Source organism: Zootoca vivipara, chromosome 2 (assembly GCF_963506605.1).
Source record: "Zootoca vivipara chromosome 2, rZooViv1.1, whole genome shotgun sequence".
In the NCBI taxonomy this organism is placed as follows: domain Eukaryota; kingdom Metazoa; phylum Chordata; class Lepidosauria; order Squamata; family Lacertidae; genus Zootoca; species Zootoca vivipara.
Genome location: NC_083277.1, coordinates 89014594 through 89037344, shown reverse-complemented (window position 1 = coordinate 89037344; position 22751 = coordinate 89014594). Strand labels below are relative to the sequence as shown.

Here is a 22751-nt window from a genome sequence, read left to right as displayed (position 1 = left end):
TCTGCATGCTGCTCGGATTTGATCGCTGGAGCCGAATGGCTGCTGTGCTTGTTCTGCTTTTAATGACCAGTACCAGGAAAACACCTTTGTCTGCCAAGGATGGGGCCTGATGAAGGGTCACTCCTGTTTCTTGCACAGCTTGAGAGATTTCTAAAGCTCTTGAAGTTGTGCTTCCAGGGTTTGTTTGGTTTAAAAAGAAGAAGACTACTACTAAATGTCTGGGCTCTGCTTTAAAAAGGCGAGAAGCGAACCATGCCTTTTAACAGAAGAAAAGAAAGACGTATTAACTGGTCAAACCCAGCTGACCAACAGCAGGTGCCTTGCCAGGCAACTGAACAGAAGGAATAAACGAGCTGCCTTCCTAAGCACCTAAACCAGAATGTTGACCTACATCTTGGGATCCACATCCATTTTTTTACTTCAGAATAGAAAAGGCCCGTGTTGACTGAAATGGGCTCCCAAATGGAGTGGGAGCATCGCACATTTATTTTTTAAAGAAAAAAATGCTATGGAATTGAAACATCACCCAACCATTTTCAGATGGAATTAACACAGTGCTGAAGAGCCATGGGTTTTTTAATGCTCCCGTCTGTTAGGAAGTGAGGTGTGAGAAGCAGCTTTCTCTCGTGGGGAGTTTTAAGCTTTTTATATGGTGTGGCTTCACGTGTTGTTGTTTTTTACAAGGTGGAGAAGGGGAAACAGTCGGAGCAGCTTTTTAGCAGATAGTAGCTTCCCAGTAGAGACTAACGACAAAAGCACAAGGTTAACTGGAGATTCCCTCTGCTGAGAACAGTGACCGTGGAGGCGGTGTGGGCTTGAACACAGTCCAGGGAGGTCTTATCCAACTCTCCTGGAAAGTCTGTCCATCTACGAAAAGTGCCTTGGCTGGAAGAGCCATTAGAAGATGAGCTGGTTTATGTCTCTGGTGCCTGCCCCTGAAGATACATGGAGTTCCTGGAAGTTTTCAGCTAATGGGAGGAACAGGCACACAGGCCTGTCACTTGCATTATCTTAAAAGCCACTTGGGGCATCTGCTGACTGTTAAGACCCTGCTCTTGGCTTTCAGAGGGATCTTGCTGCAGCAAGATGGAAAGTGCAGTGGAGAATTTTATTAGGCCTGGATTTTTCCTTTCCCACGGATTTTCATCAAAGCTTCCCCCGCCCCTCTTTCCCCCCTCCTGTTCCGTTCTTAGTGTCACAAGGTACTCCTCAGCGTTTAAAATCATAAGATAGCTCTGCTGTGGGCAAAGGTGCTGCCAAGTACAAACACTTCTGCTGTGAAAAAAGCTATTGATTTACTCTTTGAATTATGAACCAATGGGGGAGCAATTCAATATACACTTAGGTTTCTATAGACAGCCATCAAAAATCCTCCCTAAAGCCAATCTCTTCTGTCAAAAGCTTTCTGGTTCCTCGGGGGGCTTCCAGGTGGGTGAGATATCTCACACATGGAGCATTCAGATCTGGTTTTTCTAAGCCGTCGATTGACACAGAAGGGTCCATACATGCACACAGTTATAATGTTGTGCTTTTCATAACTTATACTATGGCTTCCCATCCACATCAGTGGGTGGCCCCAGATGGTATGCTTCCATGTTGTGTGTGCTCCCTCATTCTCCACTACCTTTCCCCAGTTTTGGGAGGGGCTTGCATTTGCTCCCCCCTCTGCAGAAGTTCTCCATCCCTCATTTGTTAACCACAAGATCTAGATTCTCAGAAATAAATGAATGGCGAATTGATGCTGCTTGCTCACACAAGCTCACACATTTTAAATACCGGTAGTTATGCGCTGGGTCCCTCACACCACTCGTAATAAAGTGCACTGCTTGTAATAAAAATGACACTAACAGAGTTTTTCTCCTTTCACCCCTGCAACTAATCTTCCTACAATTTCAAATGCAGAAATACACAGGCAGATAAATGTATACACATTCAGGGGGAAGAATGGACAGTCGCCGAGCCACTTTCATGCCATTTTGCTCTATGAGCTGAGTTAAAGATGTTTCCAGGAGGAGCAAAGGCTTGTCCAGTTTAAGGGAAGAAGGACGGTTCTGCTCTCTGAAACACCACCAATGGCAGCAATGGTTAGACAAGACTAGCTAAAGGATGGGGGACTGAAATTCCTCAAGCAGCAGTAGATGCCCTTGTTAAATGGTAGGTGTTTAGAGCACAGCAGCCCCCCTTTGAAGAAAGTGACCTGCTTTGCATTACATGTGGATTACATATTACTCCATTAGCATTGCATAACACTAACAAATAAAACTGACAGAAATCATGTGGTTGCTGGAAGCACTCAACAATGGCCCAAAATGAAACCCACAAGTTTTGTTAGCATCTCTGATCCTAAACAGAGAATTGCTTCCCATCCCTTCCCAGGCTTTCCTGGCTGAAAATAAAAGATTTTTGCTTAGAGAAGCATCATGCATCGGCTTTATTGTTTCATAATTTATAAACAAATGTTTTTGTAGTAATTGCTGCTTTGTAGGGACAGACCCCTATGATGAGTCAGTGAAATGCACAGATATCAGGCCTGACAGCTGTTGGAATGGGTTGCCCCGCAGTGCGGCCCAGTAGTGGTTGCAAAGACTTTATGACTTCAAATCTGTTCAGGGCCTCCACTAATGTTTCCTTATCTGGAGCATTATAGTTTCCTTAATTGGAAAACTTTTGTTGTTGCTGAGAATGTGTATATGAGTGCAGCTGGATGGAAGTGCCTGGGCATCACAGTGGGCAGCTAAACCAGAATCGTGGGAGGCAGCAAAGCTAGTCCTTCCAGAACTCAGGAGCTTCTCCTATCCCACATTATCTTAGTACCCCCCTCAAGTGTTACACATGCTGCTTCCACATATTTGCCCTCAGCCTCCTTCCTTCCTTGTATGTATGTCCTCCCACTACTTTTGCTGCCGTTGTAGACCTGTGGGCAGGGCCTGTCTTGATTTCCCATCAATTATACACAATTTTGATCTTGAAAATGACTGTAACTAGTGCTGTCATTACCCTGGGCCAAAGGGAATACAGCTCAGGCAAATTCTGTATCCTCTTCTCTGGGTATGTGGTGGATGGGACAGGGGCCGGGCGAGGGGGCAGCAGGGAGGCAACACAGTGAAAAGTCAGCGTCGTATTGTGTGCAGACAGTGGGGGACAGATGTGTACCAATCACACATCTGTTCCACTTCAGCACAGCCATCTGGACACGTTTTAGCCGCAGATTCCTCCTTAAACACAGGGAGAAGCTTAAAATCAGGCTGTGTGTCTTGCTACAGGCTCCTTGTGTCAGCAATTCTTTCCCTGCCTTTTCTCTCCTGCTGGAATCCCTCCTTGTAATCCGCACTAATTCTCTGCCTCTTTTCCATATCTACGGGCCTCTAATCCTCTCTGCTCTTCTCCAGTGATGTGTAAACAAAGCCACTGCTGAGAGGTTAAGGGAGCATTTAAAGAGACTCCGAGGCTCAGAAGAGCAAACATTGAGCCCCGGAAAAGGCAGGCTCAAGCCTCAGTGCACAGAGGAAAGAAGGAGCTTGGCCTGTTCCCTGCGTATTTGATCAGCTGGCACATTTGAAGGGTGCTCATTCTGTTTCCCAGAAAAGGGCACCTTATTGTTCTTGCTCCTGGCAGCTTATTCCTTACTGCATAACTGCTGGCACCCTTCACCCCACCCCAAGGAGCACATTAGCTTGCTGCACCCCAGAGCTCTCCTTGGGGACAATGACTGGAATGATGCAGCCATCAAACCATTTCTCCTGCCAGAAATTACGTGCACACCAAAGCCCATCAGCAGTCAAATTTCCCCAAGGCTTCCCATATGCAACATGGGCTGGAGGTTTCATTGAGAAGCAAAGACTGCCATCTAGTGGCCATTGTGGAGTGTCAGTAGAACAAAGCAAGATTTTTTTGATTTGTTTTGAGAATTAACAGCATTCATCCACAAACATCTTAGGGGAGGAACCACCATGCATATGCATCTAACTCCATATCCCTGTCCCACATCAGTCATTCAAATGCACAGTGGAGCATAAACCCCCCAGAGGCCCATTTCTCATCTACACAGCAGAAAGGAGCAATTTGTGAGAACAGTATAGACCCTGGTGCATGACTAGTACACACAGTGAGGAGGACTTAGGAAGAGGCAGGTGAGTCTTAAGAGGAAGACATTCTCTACTGTCTTAGTACCTGCTGCTGGGAATTTCAGGTGGGCTGAATGATGTTGCACTCATATCTTGATTGGCCACTGTGAGAACAGAATACTGGACTAGATGGGAACATTGGCCTGATCCAGAAGGCTGTCCTTATGCGGAACAATATTGCTGAACCAGAAGTGTGTAAAGCAGGCATAGGCAAACTTGGCCCTCCAGATGTTTTGGGACTACAGCTCCCATCATCCCTAGCTAACAGGATCAGTGGTCAGGAATGATGGGAGCTGTAGTCCCAAAACATCTGGAGGGCCAAGTTTGCCTATGCCTGGTGTAAAGTGACCATACACACAGAGCAGGCAGAAGTGATGCCTTTTCATGGACCAACTTTTTCACATATTTTATTGGGGGGGGGTATTCATTTCACTTGATTCTTTCTGTAGGCCCAACATTCCTAAATCCTGTCCTGGTAAAGAAAATTTGTGATTATAGGTCTCAGTGCCTCTTCAGCAGTGAACACTGATAGAGCAGAATTGAAAACTAGGCCAAATTGCAGGAATAATCCCTCCAATTAAGGGATCTAGGCTGAGGGTAAAGAGTAATCTGGGCTCAAAAAAAATGTAGATTATACATTTAAAGAAAGAAAGAAAGAAAGAAACTTGCCATTTTGTTCTCTTTTCTTTTTTGAAAGAATATAAGTTTCTAGATGTCAGGCTTCTACAGGGAAAACTCTTAAATGTGACGACAGAGTCTGATGAAGAACCAAGTGGGGCAGAGATTCTAGGGGATCAGAAGGAGACATGCACTGATGGCTCCAAGGAAGTATTTCAGCCACCCAGCAATGAGCAACATCGTCAACTCCCATAGTGCTAAAGGAGCATCTTGGGTATTGTGGTGGTGGCTGAACACAGAGGAACAAGCATATGTGTAGAGTAACAAGGAAAACACGAGAACAAGCCACTGCAAGCAGCAAGCACCACATGACAGCAGATGGCTCTGGGACAACGGGGAAGCAGGCCAGCCCCTGCACAATTTACTGAAGTGCCACTGATGTGTGGCTCGAAGCAAACTGAATGCACTGAAGCAACACATCATCATCATCGCCTTTGGGGGTGGGGAACGACGGAATACAGGGCCGTCTTAAGCATGTCGGGCGCCCTGGCACAGAGATCGCTCTGGTGCCCCTGCCCCGCCCCGTTTCTTGCCGTGGCTGGTGGGCGGGCGCACTGCCTGGCGCCCCCCTGGGCGCACTGTGCCCCGCGCCACCCAGCCTTCCCCTAGAGCCAGCCCTGATGGAATAAACAGACTTACAGTACAATCGTGGGCATATTTGCTTGGAAATAAGCCTCACAGTGTTCAGTAGGGCCTGCTCCCAGGTTAAGTGTGTATATGCAGTGCCTTACAGCATACATAGCACATCAAGTGTTCAAAGGGCTTTTCATTCCTTTAATAATAAAAAGATACCATATTTTAAACAGTGACCCCCCCTTCTTTAAGGAAAAAAGTGCCAGTACTCACCATGAAGTTGTTACAGTAAATGCCTCACTTATTAAAAAATTGTGTAATTGTGTGCCCTTGAGTACCCCCAGAAAAAAAAAGAACTAATTTTAATCTGTTTTTATTATGGGTCCTATCAGTGCAAGCCCTGTGCAACGACTTCTGCTTGTGCAATGGGACTTTCCGTGCTCTCCTTCCACTGTGTGCCCTCTGGAATTAGCTTAGGGGAGTCAGAAGAACCTTTGGAACAGTGGGGGGGGGAGTAGGGTTTGTTCCATCTGGCAAGCTGGAAGGGGTGCCTTAGGGTGAATTCTGCCATATATGTTTGTAAATCACCTTGACACACATGTAAAAGTCAATCCATAAAGTAATAAAATGAACAACAAAAACAACACACCCTTAGCAAGTAAGCCTGCATTGTTAACCCCATGTCAAATACTAAACACTGGGGCTCACAGAACAGCTACAGTATTCCCTAATCTATCTATTCCTGGGGGGGATACTTTTTAAAAAGAATCCATGAGATGCTTTTAACTGCTCTTGCTAGTGAGAGAGCAGCAGTTGAAAAGAATGTACAGTGGTACCTCGCAAGACGAATGCCCTGCAAGACGAATTTTTCGCAAGACGAATGCGTCTTGCGATCTGATGGTGACCCCAGAATTAAAAATTCATCTTGCGAATCGCGGTTTCCCATAGGAATGCATTGAAATTTAATTAATGCGTTCCTATGGGCAAAAAAAGAAATTTCAATGCATTCCTATGGGAAACCGCGATTTGCAGGACGAATTTTTCGCAAAACGAATTGACTCGCGGAACAAATTAAATTCATCTTTCGAGGCACCACTGTATATTGGCTGCAGAATGGTATTTCACTGTCCTTCCTAAAGTGGTTTCTGTTCTGATGAATAAAGTTGTCAACTCATCACCTCTTCATTAAAAGCACAAGTGTTAATAATGAAATGGAAACAGCTATCATTGTGATTGTCATCAGAAAATTGAGGAGAGGCGTGAGGAAGGTTAAAGCAGCCAGCTTTGCTAGAAGGTGGCAAAAATAGCCACAACCACCCTAGCCTTTGAAGCCAATTCAAAAATTGCATTTTGGTGTTGGCTTCTCCTGACTCAGCAGCAATCTCTGTACTCTTTGATCAGGGTTCCTTTCCTATTCTCCTGTTGCTTTGGACAAAGATTTATGGCTCTGAGACTGAGTCCAGCATGAAGGGTCCACTTAACCCAAGGAAGACCCATTCATTATCAAAATAGAATCTATCACCTAACAATCTGTGGTAGGGACAGCTAATCTCCCCTGAGCCTCAGATGCTTTCTCCATTGCTTTTGGTTTATTCCATTGAGCAGGAATGGCTAGCTTGTGGCCCTCCAGATATTGTTGGACTTCCATCCACATCAGCGCCTGCAAACCTGGACAGTGGTCTGGGATGCTGGTAGTCATGATCCAATAACATCTGGAGGACCTCAGGTTTCCCAACCCTGCTCTATTAAATAATAATAATAAATATTATTTATACCCCTCCCATCTGGCTGGGTTTCCCCAGCCACTCTGGGTGGCTTCCAACAGAAGTATTCAAATACAATAATTTATTAAACATTAAAAGCTTCCCTAAACAGGGCTGCCTTCAGATGTCCTCTAAAAGTCTGCCAGTTGTTTTTCTCCTTGACATCTGGTGGGAGGGAGTTCCACAGGGCGGGTGCCACTACCAAGAAGGCCCTCTGCCTGGTTCCCTGTAGCTTTGCTTCTCACAGCGAGGGAACCGCCAGAAGGCCCTCGGCACTGGACCTCAGTGTCCGGGCAGAACGATGGAGATGGAGATGCTCCTTCAGGTATACTGGACCAAGGCCATTTAGGGCTTTAAAGGTCAGCACCAACACTTTGAATTGTGCTCGGAATCGCTCGGAAATATAACCCCCAAAATGGAGAAAAACGTGCCTGAGGGTCAAGGGGAGCCCTCAGCAACACTTTAGAAACTCACAACACAAAGACTGTAGATTTGTCACCTGACCCAAAAGCCTGAACAGTAATCACTGACTCATAAATTTCCCCTGTGGGGGAAAGGGGACAAATCCATCCCTGTTTTCTATCAAATTTAGGACATGGGGAAGCCTCAGTAAGAACATCACATTATATGGCTTGTGGGAATTGTTTTCTGCCAAGCAGGGGAAGCATTTTAAGATCAAGAGATACAGGATGTATACATTGAAACAGCTGTTGCTGCTAAGTCTTTCCACCCACTTCATGATGATGAGGCAAACCTCCTCCCGCCCCCCAAGCTTTATGGATTGGCCAGTGATTCCAGAGCTGGCTGAATGATCCATCACGGCACTCTAAATGCTTCCGGTAGGCTGCTTAACTTAAAAAAGAAAAGAAAGTTCTGCATATACTGGTAATTGTAGTTAAACATTTTCCACTCCTCCCTTTAAAAGAAAAGCAAAAGCAAAACCACTATTAAACCAGTTGCAACTATCGGCACCCTGCTCTGCTGCTTCTGCACAGCTGACAATTAGAAATCGTTTTCTCTGAGCTTGGCATATGGGAAGGGAACTGAAGAATTCAGTAAGAATTTGGAGGGTGGCACCACTCCCAGAGTGGCTCCATCACACACACAAAAATGTGTGTTTGTATATAGCTTCCATAAAGAATATACTATCTGAGAATTGGTGGGGGGGGGGCCACCTCACTGCATGTTTTAAGGAGCAAATAGGCAGAGATAGTGTGTGCTCCTTATAAGAGAAGACAAAGCCTTGTCTGTTGGATGTATCTGAAACACACTGTGCTTTGTCCATGGACCAGTAGAGGCCTGGGGATTTTAAGGATTTTGCCAAAGGTGCAGGAGTCAATACACTGGAAGAGGCAAAAGTGGACTCTGTGACCCTTGCATTATTCATAATAAGGAGAAACATGAAGCACTGGAGCTTTCCCAATGAAGGAAACAACTAGAGGATGCAGTCCAAGGCAAGCATCTAGGGGCATGTTCAAACATTACTTGGTCCTCTGGATTCTCCCTGGGGTGAGATTCACAGTACACAGCCCAACTATGGAATTCACTACAATAAAGTATGGTGATGGCCACCAACACAGGATCAAGCTAGCCATTGCTACTGGTCATGATGGCTCTATGTCACCTTTGAATCTGAGTTGCTGGGGAGCAGCAGCAATGGGAGAGACCTGTTGCTCACATTTGCTGCTTTGGGGTTTCCCATAGGCATCTGGTTGGCCACTGTGGAAAACAGGAGGTTGGACCAGACTGGCTTTTCATTTCCTCCATCTTGCCTTATCAGAAGCAGGCTGATGTCATGCATGCATCCTAGGGTGACCAGGGGTCCTATTTTACAGAGGGTTATCACATTATTATTATTATTATTATTATTATTATTATTATTATTATTATTATTATTCTGGGGCTTTACTGACACCTTTCCCCCAAATGTTAACAGTGTGGCACTTACTGTAGTAACTTCATGGTGAGTACTGGCAACCTTTTTTTCTGGGGAAAAAGCACTGGGAGTGTATGTGTGGAGTGGAGGAGGTAGCCTAGAGGCCAAGGCCTAGATACCCATCCTCTCTCCAAGTAGGGTTCAACTAATAACCAAACAGATCCATAGGGCAGAGGATTCGAGTCACACATTTTGATTAGGAGCCAGTTTGCAGACTTTCACCATGGCAGGAATGCTGGGAATCAGATCAGGCTCAGATCAGGTCCTGAAAAGCACACAAGCTTCTTAGCCATGCCATGGCTGGCTTAACCCTCTCCCCTCCTGGAATAACACCTCTCTCTCTCTCTCTCTTGCTCCAGTACATCCTGCCGGCTCCAAAGGGCCCCACAGCATGAAAGGAGTGAATCATTTAGTGCATGTGCCACGTATATGAGCTGGGAAGACAGAGAAGCTCCTTTTGCCTCTCCCTAGCCCCCCCAGGAAGTGCTAAGAGTTCCACATAATATGCCGCACCCCTCCGCGAGCACACGCTCCTCCCCGCCTCCAGGAGCTGGCACTGGATCTTAACGGCACACAATAGGCTTTCTGGCCTGTTAAAGGGTGATTTCCGCAGCACGCTCCCCTCCTCCGGGCTGATTCAGTCCTGGAAAGAAAAGCATCTGAAACTAATAAAAGCCCATGGATGCCTTTCCTGCGAGTGGGAGCATTACTCACTGCCACTGAGCACTAGAAAGCAAGGCAACAGGCAGCCAAGGAGTCGGGTGGTGAGGACAGGGCTGGGGGGGAGATGAGGCAGCTGCTCCTAGAGAATTGGCTCAGGGGGTGGGGGTGGGGGGGCCAAGGCAGCAGAGAAAAGGAAGCCTTTGGGTGGGAGAGTCAAAGCCCCCTCCAGCAAACAAGAGGACATTAGGGGCCCGAGGTGTGGAGAAGCAAAGGCCAAGAAAACCTGGAGGCTGACTTAAAAATCATGAGGTTTTATAAATGGTAACAACACTCACTTTTGTGGAAACAACCCTTCTCCTGCCTTGCCTTCAACTTGGCTAATATGACAGCAAAAGAGCAGGGAGGGAAAATGGGACAGTTTAAAATGCCTACACTAGGGGTGGGTAACCTGGGGCCCCATGGGTCAGATCCAGCCCTCCAGGCCTCTCTGTCTGGCCCTTGGGACTCTCCCCAGGTCATGCCTCATCCCCAAGCCACACCTGCTCTCTGCTTTTGCCTGGCTAGGATGTCTCTTTGGACCACAAGAAGACTTTTCACTTGCCTCGATGCAGGATGGAGAGATGTATGTTGTATGTAGGAACTGTTGGCTTTTGCATGGCTGGAACGCAGCCTACTACTGTCCAAGGGTAAGCGTCATTTAGCCATTGATCCACCCACCTTTTGCCTCTGGCTACACCCACTATGGACACACAGTCTCTGGAAGGTTTATTTCATTCAACCATAGAGTTAGAAGGGATCCCAAAGGTCATCTAGTCCAATCTGCTACAATGCAGGAATATTTTGCCCACCGTGGAGTTCAAACCCACAACTCATGCTCTACCAACTGAGCTATCTATTCAGCCCATGGGAAAACACAGCCCTTGGACTGAAACAGGGTCACCACCCTAGACCTGCACAAATAGGCACCAAACAGTCAGCACACAGTTCAACTTGACCCCATGATCTATTTTCCAAAGGAGTTTGGGTTATTTTAAGGGGGTTCCCTCCTTCACCTGGCCTGTTGCCCTCTTATTATTATATAGCCTATCCCCTGGGGTTTAGCCCTTGATACTTCAAGCATGGAGCCCTGTACCTGAATGTAAGCTAATGACCTGTTTTAGTCCATAGCACATGATGGAACTGCCTTGGTGAAGCTAATCAGGTCTGGGTGTGGCCTGGGTGTCTGAGTATTCCATGCAGGCTGCCTTGAGCTCCTGGCAGGAAAGGTGAGAGATAAATGCAATCAAATAATTTACTAATTCACAAAGGTTATTACATCTGTTCTCATATGCTAAATCACTTGGCAGGATTCCAAGGTGGCCATTCAATGTTCCATCCCTAAACAGCATGTCTGGGGACTTACATTGCAAGTGGCACCCCAGAATTAAATGGTGAGTCCCCTAGAACCTGAGAAAAGAGCAGGAAGGGCTGTGGTAGTATGAGGGAACCCAAATGGGGACATGTCAAAGGTGCGTTAACAAACATGCATAGCTGTAGATGATGGAGAGCTGCTTGCAATACTTTCAGCAGATACCATATAACAGGGCTCTTAAACAGAAAACCTGGTTTTCATTTTTCATTTTTCATTTTTTTCACAGAGACTTGTCTCACATCAGAAGTCAGGCCAGTGATTTCCCGTTTTCTCTGCCCTTCCCCCAGATGCCTCTGAGGCAGAACAATAATTGCAAACATATTTATGGCTGGAATGGTAACTGAGGGCGCTGCCTGGATCCACTCTCCTCCCCATCTAATCATGTTTCACTTAGTTAACATGATATGGGCTTTTTCGAGCCTGCTGCCAACATTGCAGATGTACTGCAGTTGGAGAGGGAAAAGGGGGGGGGGAAGCACTGCTTGAGACACTGGAAATGCCTCAGCGCTCCCTCCTTCTGCCTCCCCTGTCTCTCACATGCAGGGTGCATGTAAAGGGCTACAGTGGAAGCACAAGGAAATTCCAAGTCTGGGAATTGCCTCAAACTCATTGTGGAAACACAAAGGAAAAACGACAAGCTGATAGGACATACACACAGGAATAATTGTCAGCATCCAGCTGTCATTCTTAAAATCTTGCATGCTCAAGGAGATTGAAGAGACAAGGCTTTCTGTTTAAAACAGGGAGGTTGCTCTCAGAGTTGGGAGGTTGAGATTTCATTTCCTCTGGCACAATTGGTCCCGTATGCACGTGTGCATAAATTTACAGGTATGGAAATCTACATAATCTGGGTAGGCTATTCAGGTTACAGAATCCAGTATTTCTGGGAGCAGAATTTGTGTCAGGCTGTTGTTACATAATTTCTATTTCTTTTACATGCACGTAGCTCCATAGGACAATAGAGGTCTGTGTTCCTCTCACATTTTTATAAAGCTGTCAGTTGGAGCTTCCTGCAGATCATGTTTAGCTACTGCCCACGTTTAGCTACTGCCCACATTTAGCTACATTACAGATCACCTTTTATTCCTCAGCTCAATTCAAACATTTGTTTCCTTCCATCAGGACATGGGAGGAATTCAACTTAGTGCTAAGGAGATATCTCCATCAGCACACACATTTCTCCTTGGCTGATGGAACAATCTGCCCTCTCCTCCCTCTGCAGGATGTTCTGAGGGTTCTCTCAACTCCCCCAGAGCCAGTTTGGGGTATGTGTACAAGAGGTGCCTGGAGGGGGGGAGATGAGGGAATGCCCCACTGCACTAGCAGAAGTTCTGGATGGTTTACTTTGCTGAATCCTGCCAATGGATTCTAATGTATAGTCTTGGGAAGCATTGCTCAGACCAGGTGTCCCCAAGCTAAGGCCCAGGGGCCGGATGCGGCCCAATCTCCTTCTAAATCTGGCCCGCAGATGGACCAGGAATCAGCATGTTTTTACATGAGTAGAATGTGTCCTTTTGTTTAAAATGCATCTCTGGGTTATTTGTGGGGCATAGGAATTCGTTCATATTTTTTTTCCAAAATATAGTCCGGCCCCCCTCAAGGTCTGAGGGACAGTGGACCGGCCCCCTGCTGAAAAAGTTTGCTGACCCCTGGCTCAGACTCAGCAAAGATCCACCTACAGTAGTCTGGTATCTGTCATGTGGCACACATTAACCAATCAAAGAGGGGACGGGACCTCATGCTGTTATCTGGTATTAAATATACAAAGACTGAAAAAGGAATGACCATTTTAAAATCAGACCTGTGGTTCAGGCCTGACATTTAGTATGAAATCCAGTCTCAAATCCAGTGGGATGTGAGCTCTGGCAAACCTTATAATGTCAGGGCTGGGAACTTACTGCAGCCTGGACTCATCATTATCTTCCTGCTCCCCTTTCAAAACACACACACACACACACACACACACACACACACACACAATGCCATGTGGGGAAGGTTCCCCTTCAGCAGCAATTTGTGCAGGTGGAATGGAAGATCTGCATGCGGAAACTTGCATGCACATGAGCATATTCGTTTCTGCACAATATCAGTAGCATGCTTATTTGAAGGGAACATGTTCATTATATCCTATGAACGGGAAGAGAGGAGACGCTTACAACTACTGGAAGATAATTATTTGATACATTAATGAATGACTTAAAGGATAAAGATGTGACAAGCTACTTCTCCCATGTGGACGTGGTAGTGCTTGACACTGCAGCCCTCCATTACAATCTTAGAGTCATCCTGATCACATGGTAAGTCCCCACACCAACAGCTCTCCTGAGATGTATCAATGCCTTAAGCAGCAACTACAATATCTGCCCAATCCCTACTGTTTTTGCTTCAGCTCAGGTGTGTAGGAACCCTCACCACGTGGAAGCAAATGATCAGATTTCAGGTTCCGTTCTCCATGCTGACTAGAAAAAAAATCCTTCCACAAAACTAAATGTGTTCAAGGGCACTTCCAGATGTGCTGCTTATTGAACATCCACCATGATTCGCTTACAGGGAGATTAGATGACATTGGCTATTTGTTGAGCATTCATCCTGATTTGTTTGCGGGGAGGTTAGATGATGTTATGACAAAGCAAGCGCCATCCCACACTTTCCAGGGCATTTCCCCATCACTCTTCTTATTGCAAAAAAAGTCAGATCTTTAGGGGAAGTGAGTATGTTGCATAAGACTCTCCTGATCAGTTATAATTGTGCAACCTGAATTTGCCAGAATGTGATTGAATCCCATCTGAAAACAGTGGCAATCTGCAAGCATTCCAAAAAAGTCATTGTTAAAGAATCCATTTTCTAACCAAAATCTTGCTTTAGAACTGAAGCCTTTCCCCTCCCTCTTTCATCACTGTTACACATAAGCATTTGAGGTTTTCCACAATCAAGTGCTGCATAAATTTTATGAAATAAAATTAAATAAATAAATAAAGCCTATTGCTCCAACAGATTATTTTTTTATGTGACTCCTTTTGCCTTCAGCAAACCTCTTAACAAGCTGTCAATACTGTACTCTTATTTTACACTGGGTTTTGTAATCTTTTATCAGCCTGTCTTTAGCACTCTCTTCCTTCCCTACAGAGAGGCAAAAGGCTTGGTGGCAGACAGAGAGGACTTCAAAGATTTGAGGAACCTGGGCCAAAGATAAGTATCTTCTCAACCCTATATTTTCTTACATGAACATCTTCAATGTATGTACAGAGATGGGCTTAATGTAACATGTGAAGTGAGCCACCAATTGACTTCAATTCCCATCAGCCTCAGGCATGCTTACCCAATGGTGAGAGATGATGGGAGTCGTAGTCCAGCAACATCGGGGGGGGGGGGGTTCATGATGTCTATGAAAAGGATATTTGAGACTGCAGTCCTATATCCATGTAACCTGGAAGTAGCCTGAGAGATTTGAGGCAATCATAGATGTGTTCTAAACACACAGGGCCATTTCATGGGATCTTTGCTGACATCAGCAACCTTAATGCCCTCACTGTTTGATAGCAAGGACTAGCTAGATTATTGTACAGATAAAGATATTTCCTAAAACAGATAAGACCTTTATTAGGCAATGGGTTGGTTCTTGTGTTTAAACTCCATGCTATGTTTTCAAGGTGAAAAGGGTCTGAAACAAAGTTGAAGCATCTGAGACAGTTTTAGATGGAAATTTTTAGAGGGAAAGAACCGGATAAAGACCAAGGTTGTTGTTGCTTTTCCTTTAGTAAACTTGGTGGAAACTGAAACAAACAAAAAAATGCTTGTTGATTCAAGGCAGTTTGTTATATTTAAGGATAAACATTTAGAGGGAACTTTTAAATTTCCACAATTTCGAGATGGGTTTGCAAAGCACATTGCAGTTTTTGATCCCATTTGCCTTCACAACAGTCGTGTGGGGTAAGTTGTCAGCAATCCCATTTTACAGCTGGGAAATTGAGGCAGAGAGGCAATGACTCACCTCAGGTTGTACAGCATCTAGATCTCCAAGATTCAAATGCAACTCCCTGTTCCTTTGTACCTATGTAGAACAATTTGCTCTTAAAGTTTTGACTCAAATGTAAGCAAACGTTTCCATTCCGACAGCTAAAAACAACAACCCTCCGAAAAGCAGACACAGTTAGGGTTGCACACAACCCTTTTATTTTTGCAAAATACAAATGGTTATGATCAGAGTGAGCACTCAGTGCCCAGTGAAATGGTCACTTGATTGCTCTACATGCACCCAGATTAGGTCACCAATGTACCCTTTGAGCCAACCACAGTCTAACTGCAGGGTGATGCAATTTGCCAGGATTCACTCACCAAAAGCAGCAGCCCACATCCTGCCACACTTTGAAAGGGTCACATGAATCAGCTCAAAACCCACCACAAATCAATTGTTTTTACACAACTGCAAATTCACAAATACCAACTAGAATGACAACTATCCATGGAGCAGACCAGTATTTGGAACACCAACAAAAACCCTAAAGCACAGAACACTTCAAATGCGATGCTTCTGAAACGTTAAGAAGAAATTCAGTTCACTGCTCAGAATGAATTTAATTGGAAGCTTGCATGGAAAATGACCAGCTTTACAGTAGGCTTATTTGTTGCTTCACATGCGCCTCTAAAAGTAACTTAAAAGGAGATTTGGACAGCTTTGGGACAGATCCACACCATGCATTTAAAGCACTTCCAACACACATTTAAAGTGCATGACTTCCACCAGAAAATCATCAGGACTGTAGTCCCCCTCCCCAACAGTGCTAAAATTTCCAGCACCCTTAACAAACTACAGTTCCCAGAATTCTTGGGAGGGGGAGTCCTGTGCACTGAATGTGCTTTAAATGTATGGGGTGGCTCTGCCCTTGGTTTATTCTTCAGAGTGTATTATTAGCAGCAGCAGCATTCCTCCCCCTCAAGTAAGTTCTCTGGTCCGCCAGGGTACAAGTCCCCACCCCGCCCCCCAAAATAACAGCCCTAGGAGTCATCCAGACAAACCCAAAACTAGCCCTGTTTAGATATTCTTTTCACATGAGTGACTATGCAAAGTGGGGAGGAAGAACATGTCCAACCTTTCTGCAAACACACACACACACACACACACACACACACACACACACACACACACGTATGTACATTCAGAGAGAAGGTCTGCACAGATCTATACAGTTACCAAAGTTTATTTATCAGCCCCTGTGGCTAATCACACAGTACTGTATATAAAAAAAAATCTACAGCGTCTCAATTAACAATCATTTACATAAATAATAAGATGTGATATGTATCCTTTTGTAACCCCCACAGCAACCTGTAAGGTAGATGGGAATCATTATATATGTTCAAGGGATCTCTCCCTACTTGTGACTCCCAGCATGCTGCGTCTGATATTGGAGGCAGAACACATTTATTATGGCTAATAGCCATTGATAGCCTTACGCTCTGTGGATTTGCCTATTGCTCTTTAAAAACCATCCATGTTGGTGGCCATCGATACATCTAGTGGGAAAGAATGCCATAGTTTAACTACATGCTCCATGAAGAAGCACTTCCATTTCTGTCCTGAGTCTTCTGACATTCCACTAGTATTGTGGTGCAGCGAGGGGAAAACAACACTCTATCCACCTTCCCCACACCATGCATAAATCTTACACACTTCTATCATTGCCACCCTTTACTAGTCTTCTTTTCCTAAACTGAAAATCCCCAAATGTTGCAACCTTTCCTCAAAGGGAGTTGCTCCAAGCCATTGATCATTTTGGCTGCCCTTTCCCGAATCTTTCCCAGCTCTATAGGATGCCTTCTGAGGTGCAGTGACCAGCACACAGTGTTCCAGTAGTTGCACCATAGATTTGTATAATGGATCTGAAGCTGAGAGAGTGCGGTTTGCCTAAGGACCACATGAGGAAGGCAGAGGGAAGATTGAAACCAGTGGCCTTCCTGATCCACAGACTAGCCTCTTTGCCATTATTGCACCAGCTCCCCCAACTCTGTCGAGTGAGTTTGGTGAGTCTCGGGGAAATAAGAAAATATATTATTTTATGTTCTGTGAAGCAACAACACTTTGGAATAGTGGTGAATCCTTTAAAATGAAGGCAATCTGGCGATTCTGAAGCAGACAAGACGTACTTACTTCATTGTGTGACTCAAGAGCAGTATCCACAGTTGCTTTGAAGTGGTTCAGACCAAAGGAGGGAGAGTTTAAGAATGAGAGAGTGGAGAACATATTACTGTACAGAAGCTCTGTACAGTACAGAACTGTACAGAAGAGGCAAATACACAGTACACAATCTGCCCTCATTTGTTCTCTTAAATGCTAAGCATGATGTCGCTGGGGGAGGCTGAGCATACAAAATCCTCTTGCCTTGGCTTTGCTCTTTACAAGCTCTTGCTCACAAAGGCCATTAACCAGCGGGAACAGCAAATAGTGCTGCAAAGGAGCTGAAAAGGAAATTTTATGCACAACAAGCTGTGTGCGTGCAGGTATATTACTGGTAACAAAACTGATTCTCAAGCTTGAAAATGATTATCCAGAGGCATCACAGAGGGCAGTATGCTATTTGTAGGGCTGCCCTATCCAAGTCCAGTTTAAAGATAAAGAACCATGAGAGAGAGCTGCAGGGAACTTGGCGCTGCCCTGCAGGGAACTTAAGGGGCACTTGAACAGGCACACACAGCAGCAGAGCACAGTCTTCTCCATTACGGTGAAATGTTTGTGTTTCTATTTAGTCATTATTCCTATATTTACATAAATAAGTGTAAGCAAATTTTATGCAAATATATGTCATCTTTTGATCCTTGTTTTTGATTGTGCCTTTCTCTCTCTCTCCACTCCCCTTCCTTCTTTTTGAGGTTTGCAAATAGCCACTCTAGGCAATGCCTAAATGAACATAGTTACATTGCAGTATTTCCTTTTAATCCAGGAACCAGCAATGGAGCCATTGGTCACAGCTCCTGCTTTGCATGCAAAAAGCTATAGATTCAATCCCTTGCTCCTACAGCTACAACTAGGAAAGACTCCTGTCTCAAACCCTAAAGCAGGCATCCCCAAACTGCGGCCCTCCAGATGTTTTGGCCTACAACTCCCATGATCCCTAGCTAACAGGACCAGTGGTCAGGGATGATGGGAATTGTAGTCCAAAACATCTGGATGGCCGAAGTTTGGGGATGCCTGCCCTAGAGAGCTACTGCCTGTCAACAGGGTCAATACGGAGCAGCTGGATCAATGGTCTAACTCAGGCATCCCCAAACTTTGGCCCTCCAAATGTTTGGGACTACAATTCCCATCATCCCTGATCACTGGTCCTGTTAGCTAGGGATCATGAGAGTTGTAGGCCAAAACATCTGGAGGGCCGCAGTTTGGGGATGCCTGGTCTAACTCCATATAAGGGGGTTCCCTTAACATAGTGGTTCTCAAACTTTTTTCTCTGAGCCACACTTTCAGATTAACAATTTGTCCATCCCACACTATTATTCTTTCTTATGGATGAGCAAAACATTGGGGGGGGGACTCCTAGCAGTGCTTGATTTATAACATAGAATACAATTACTGGTACTTTATAATATGGGCATCCAGAAAGTATAAAACAATGCAACTCCATAATAACGCAAATCATTCCTAAAATATAATTATAAACGAGCCTCTTGTGTATGTACCTTAAGTATGCATGCAAACTGAATGAGAGGCGTGAGCATGCAGTATCACTTAAATGTTCTTGCTCTCATTTCGCAAATGAAAAACAAACATTTTGATACCATACTACAGTATGTGTGCTACACTGAACTGTTTCAATGTTACTTTGATTTGTTCTTGAATCTTTCCACCACACTTGCCACATCCTTTGAGATCCACTGTCTCAATACATCTATTCATCAGGATAAGGCTACTAGCCGAGGCTCTCCCTGGCTCAGACTGTACTCAGCTCCCTTCCAATTTCTGCTCTTGTGACCTGTGCAAGTCTTGTAGTTGGCCTTAAAATAACAGTAAAGGTAAAGGGACCCCTGACCATTAGGTCCAGTCGTGGCCGACTCTGGGGTTGCAGCGCTCATCTTGTGTTATTGGCCAAGGGAGCTGGCATACAGCTTCCAAGTCATTCCAGCATGACAAAGCCGTTTCTAGCGAACCAGAGCAGCACATGGAAACACCGTTTACCTTACCTATTTATCTACTTGCACTTTGACGTGCTTTCAAACTGCTAGGTTGGCAGGAGCTGGGACCGAGCAACGGGAGCTCACCCCGTTGCGGGGATTCGAACCGCCGACCTTCTGATCGGCAAGCCCTAGGCTCTGTAATTTAACCCATAGTGCCACCTGCGTCCCGAGCGTACTAAAACATAAAAAGAGTCTGTAAAAAGGAATAATTGGATTGTACAGGCAATACTGTACCTACATGTACACTGATTCATAGACCAGATCTGCACAGCTTGCCCAGCCCACCAGCTGAATCTTGTGGCTTGTAAAGTGCTTTACAACTTCTTTGTTTTTGCTATCCTGGGCAAGTAACAAAATCAGGTGGTCTATTGACTCCTTGGTAGGCTAGGTTTGGCTACCACCACACACTGCACTCTGCAAGAGGCATGTTTTATGTGTGGCACTTGAGACTCACTCCCATAGTCCTCCATGTGAAGAATTTACGTGCTGAAGCTACAAGTGAACTGCTCAAAGCAAACCAGAACTAAAACCTACATGCAGCCAGTGGATGCAATACAAATAAATGCTGCTGATAATCAATCCCTCCATCTGATCAAAGGCATCCAATTTGTGCTGCTAATTACAACAGAAAACCCATCAAAACTAGATATTATGACTATGGTTTGTGGGAGGGACTACTATGTTGCTCTCCTCCTCCTCCCTCCCTCCCTCCCTCTCCCTCTCTCCCACACTCTCTCTCATGTTCCATTTCTGCTCCCGCTGGTTCAAAGCACTTAGACAGACAGGGTTATATAACCTTATTTATACTTTGCACAATTGTGCATTTTTGCAAATTGGCTCAGTGGGACCATAAAACGTTGTTGCTGATGGCAAGGAACAGAGGAAATGCAAGGGGCACTCATTCGAAAGCAGGTATCATTGCCACGCATGAATGCACAAGTCCTCCTCAGAGATTTGAAAGAGGGAGAGAAGACCCAGGAAAACGATAGCATCTGCCCTCTGTTGCTTCAAAGATTACCTAATATTTATTTATTTAGGCATTCTTATATCACCACCACCCAAATTCATATAAAATATCAGTGTAACTTATATATAGAAGCATTTTCATAGATAACACTGATGTGTACACAAGCATTGCAGGGCAGCCCTGCAGTATCAGAAAAGCGAAGCGACTTTCCATGCAGTGATGACGCTGCTGCTGCTGCGGACTCCTGACTCTGCCGGCACATTGGATGAGACCATGTAACTCAAATTCTGTTGCTGGACCACAACAGGGCCCCAGGATAGACCAGAGCAGAGTTCAGTTTTTGTTTGACACTGCTGCACTCCACCCTCACTTGGTGGTTTTCTCTAGGACATGTGGTTTTGCTTCCAGTGTGGATGCCCAACAGCTAAAGCCAGGAACGCCCAAGATAGCCATACAGCTTCCCAGCTCCTACTTCAGTCATGCCAGCTGACAAAATTCAGGAACAGACATGGACTTGGGGGGGGGGCTAAAAGGTGACAGCATGTTCTTTGCTTGGCTATCAGACACATATTTTTTTTTTAAAAAATAGGAAGTCATTTGACACAAGGCTACAGCTTTCTCATCTGCAAGAAGTAGTAGAAGAACACCAGACACACCCAGCTTTCCCCAAAAGCACTGAGGGCAGCCTGAGCTAGCGAATGTGGATGAATTCAAGGCCATATAGTCATTTCTGGCACACAGATTTTCTTTCTGGGAAGGAAGGGTCAAAGCAACACTAATGCCAAGGCAAATGGAAATCAGGCTATGACAGAACACTCTTCCTGAGTTATGGGCAGTGGGTGTTTCTTCATGAGATAAATTCTGCTCTGAAGATTCAGGGACAAATTTACATAATCAAAATGGCGCACGTGCATGCATGCACGCACGCACAGAAAGAGAGAGTTTTAGAGCTGAGGTGGCTAATCTATGGCCCTTCAGATATCATTGAACGCCAACTCACATCACCTCCAGCCCCCCTAGCAATGGTCAGGAATGATGGGAGTTCTAGTCCATCAATACACAGAGCTTCCTCACCCCTGCTTCAGACTGTTCAAAGCACTTGACAGAATTACCTCAGTAATTCTTACCACAACTCTGTCGGTGCTGGCTCTAGGCCCAGGGTTTTTTGTTTGTTTGTTTGTTTGGGTGTGTGGAGGGCCCTCAGAGGATCCCCACTTCCTCACACCATCAATCCTTTAATGTGGAAGAGGATATTTCAGCTTTGCATGACAATGTCCTCCTGCTAAGGAAGCCTGTTCAACACAACTATTAAAGGTGCAGAAGCGCCCCGCCACGCCCCCGGTCCTCTTTTGTACCCAACATCCAAGGGAGAAAAGTGAAAGAGCAGGCAGTGGCCACACATGTGGGTGAGCAGGGTGACAGGTGACTCAGAGCCAGGGAGTTCAGTCAGCGTTGGGCTTTGGCAAGTGACCCGTGATGTCCAAGTCCTGAATTTGTTTAGACTGGCCAATATTATTCTCCCTATACTGCAGAAGAACATAGTACCTGTTCATGACAGAGATGAGATTTCAGCGAGAAACATCCTGGTTTATGGTCCAATCCCTTATCTATACTATACCACACAGTGGCATGCCTTTGCCGCCACCTCCTCTGCTGCAGAAACATTTCTGAACCTCAACAAATCTGTGTCATGGTGCTTTTAACTATCTCTAAATTTCTGTTCACTGCAAAACCACCACAACGAATAACTACAAAGAGGAATTATGGCTCTCAACCACCTGCTAACAGTTGAGAATGGATAATGATGTGACCAAGTGGCTTCAGGTTCCAGTAACAAGATATGGCCCGAAGTGGTAGACCTACATTTTTGGGGCCCCTGTAGTTTGAACTGGGGTCTGGGACGAGGTCTGGGAAACCACTGTTGTCTTCTACAATTGGATTGTTCCACAACAGATCACCACACCTTTACATCACCTTTACTGACCCTCAAACTTTGGGATTGTTGAAATATATATAAGAAAATAATAATCATGCAATTCAAATTGGGTCTACTAGATTAAAAAAAGCAATATGGACTAAAGTCACTTCTGGGCCCCCTCTGAAATTAGGGGCCCTGAAGCTTAAGCTTCATTAGTTTCATAGTAGATCCACCCCGGCAATCACATTACATATTTAGGATGGTACATTTCACTGGGTCATGCCATTGTTCCCTCTAGCTCAGTGACTGGCAGGGGATTCTTTCCCAGCCCTACCTGGAAATGTCAGGGTTTGAACCTGGGGTCTTCTGGATGCAATGCAAATGCTCTACCACTGACCATGACCCTTCCTGCTATGCTAAGTGTCTTGAGGAACTGCACACAGTTTGGGAATGAGGCAGAAACACTTCTTTGATTAAATCAGCAGTACAAAGACATCTTAAACTTTAAACCCCATTTTCCAGCATGGTGTGCTCTTGCCCAAAAGTAAATTG

General features: G+C 45.1%; 1 protein-coding gene across 2 annotated transcripts in view; it reads right to left on the bottom strand.

Annotated features, from left to right (window-relative positions):
• The window catches only part of SEPTIN9 (septin 9), a 221932-nt gene that overhangs the window by 146156 nt on the left and 53025 nt on the right, over positions 1–22751 (bottom strand). The window lies entirely within an intron of this gene.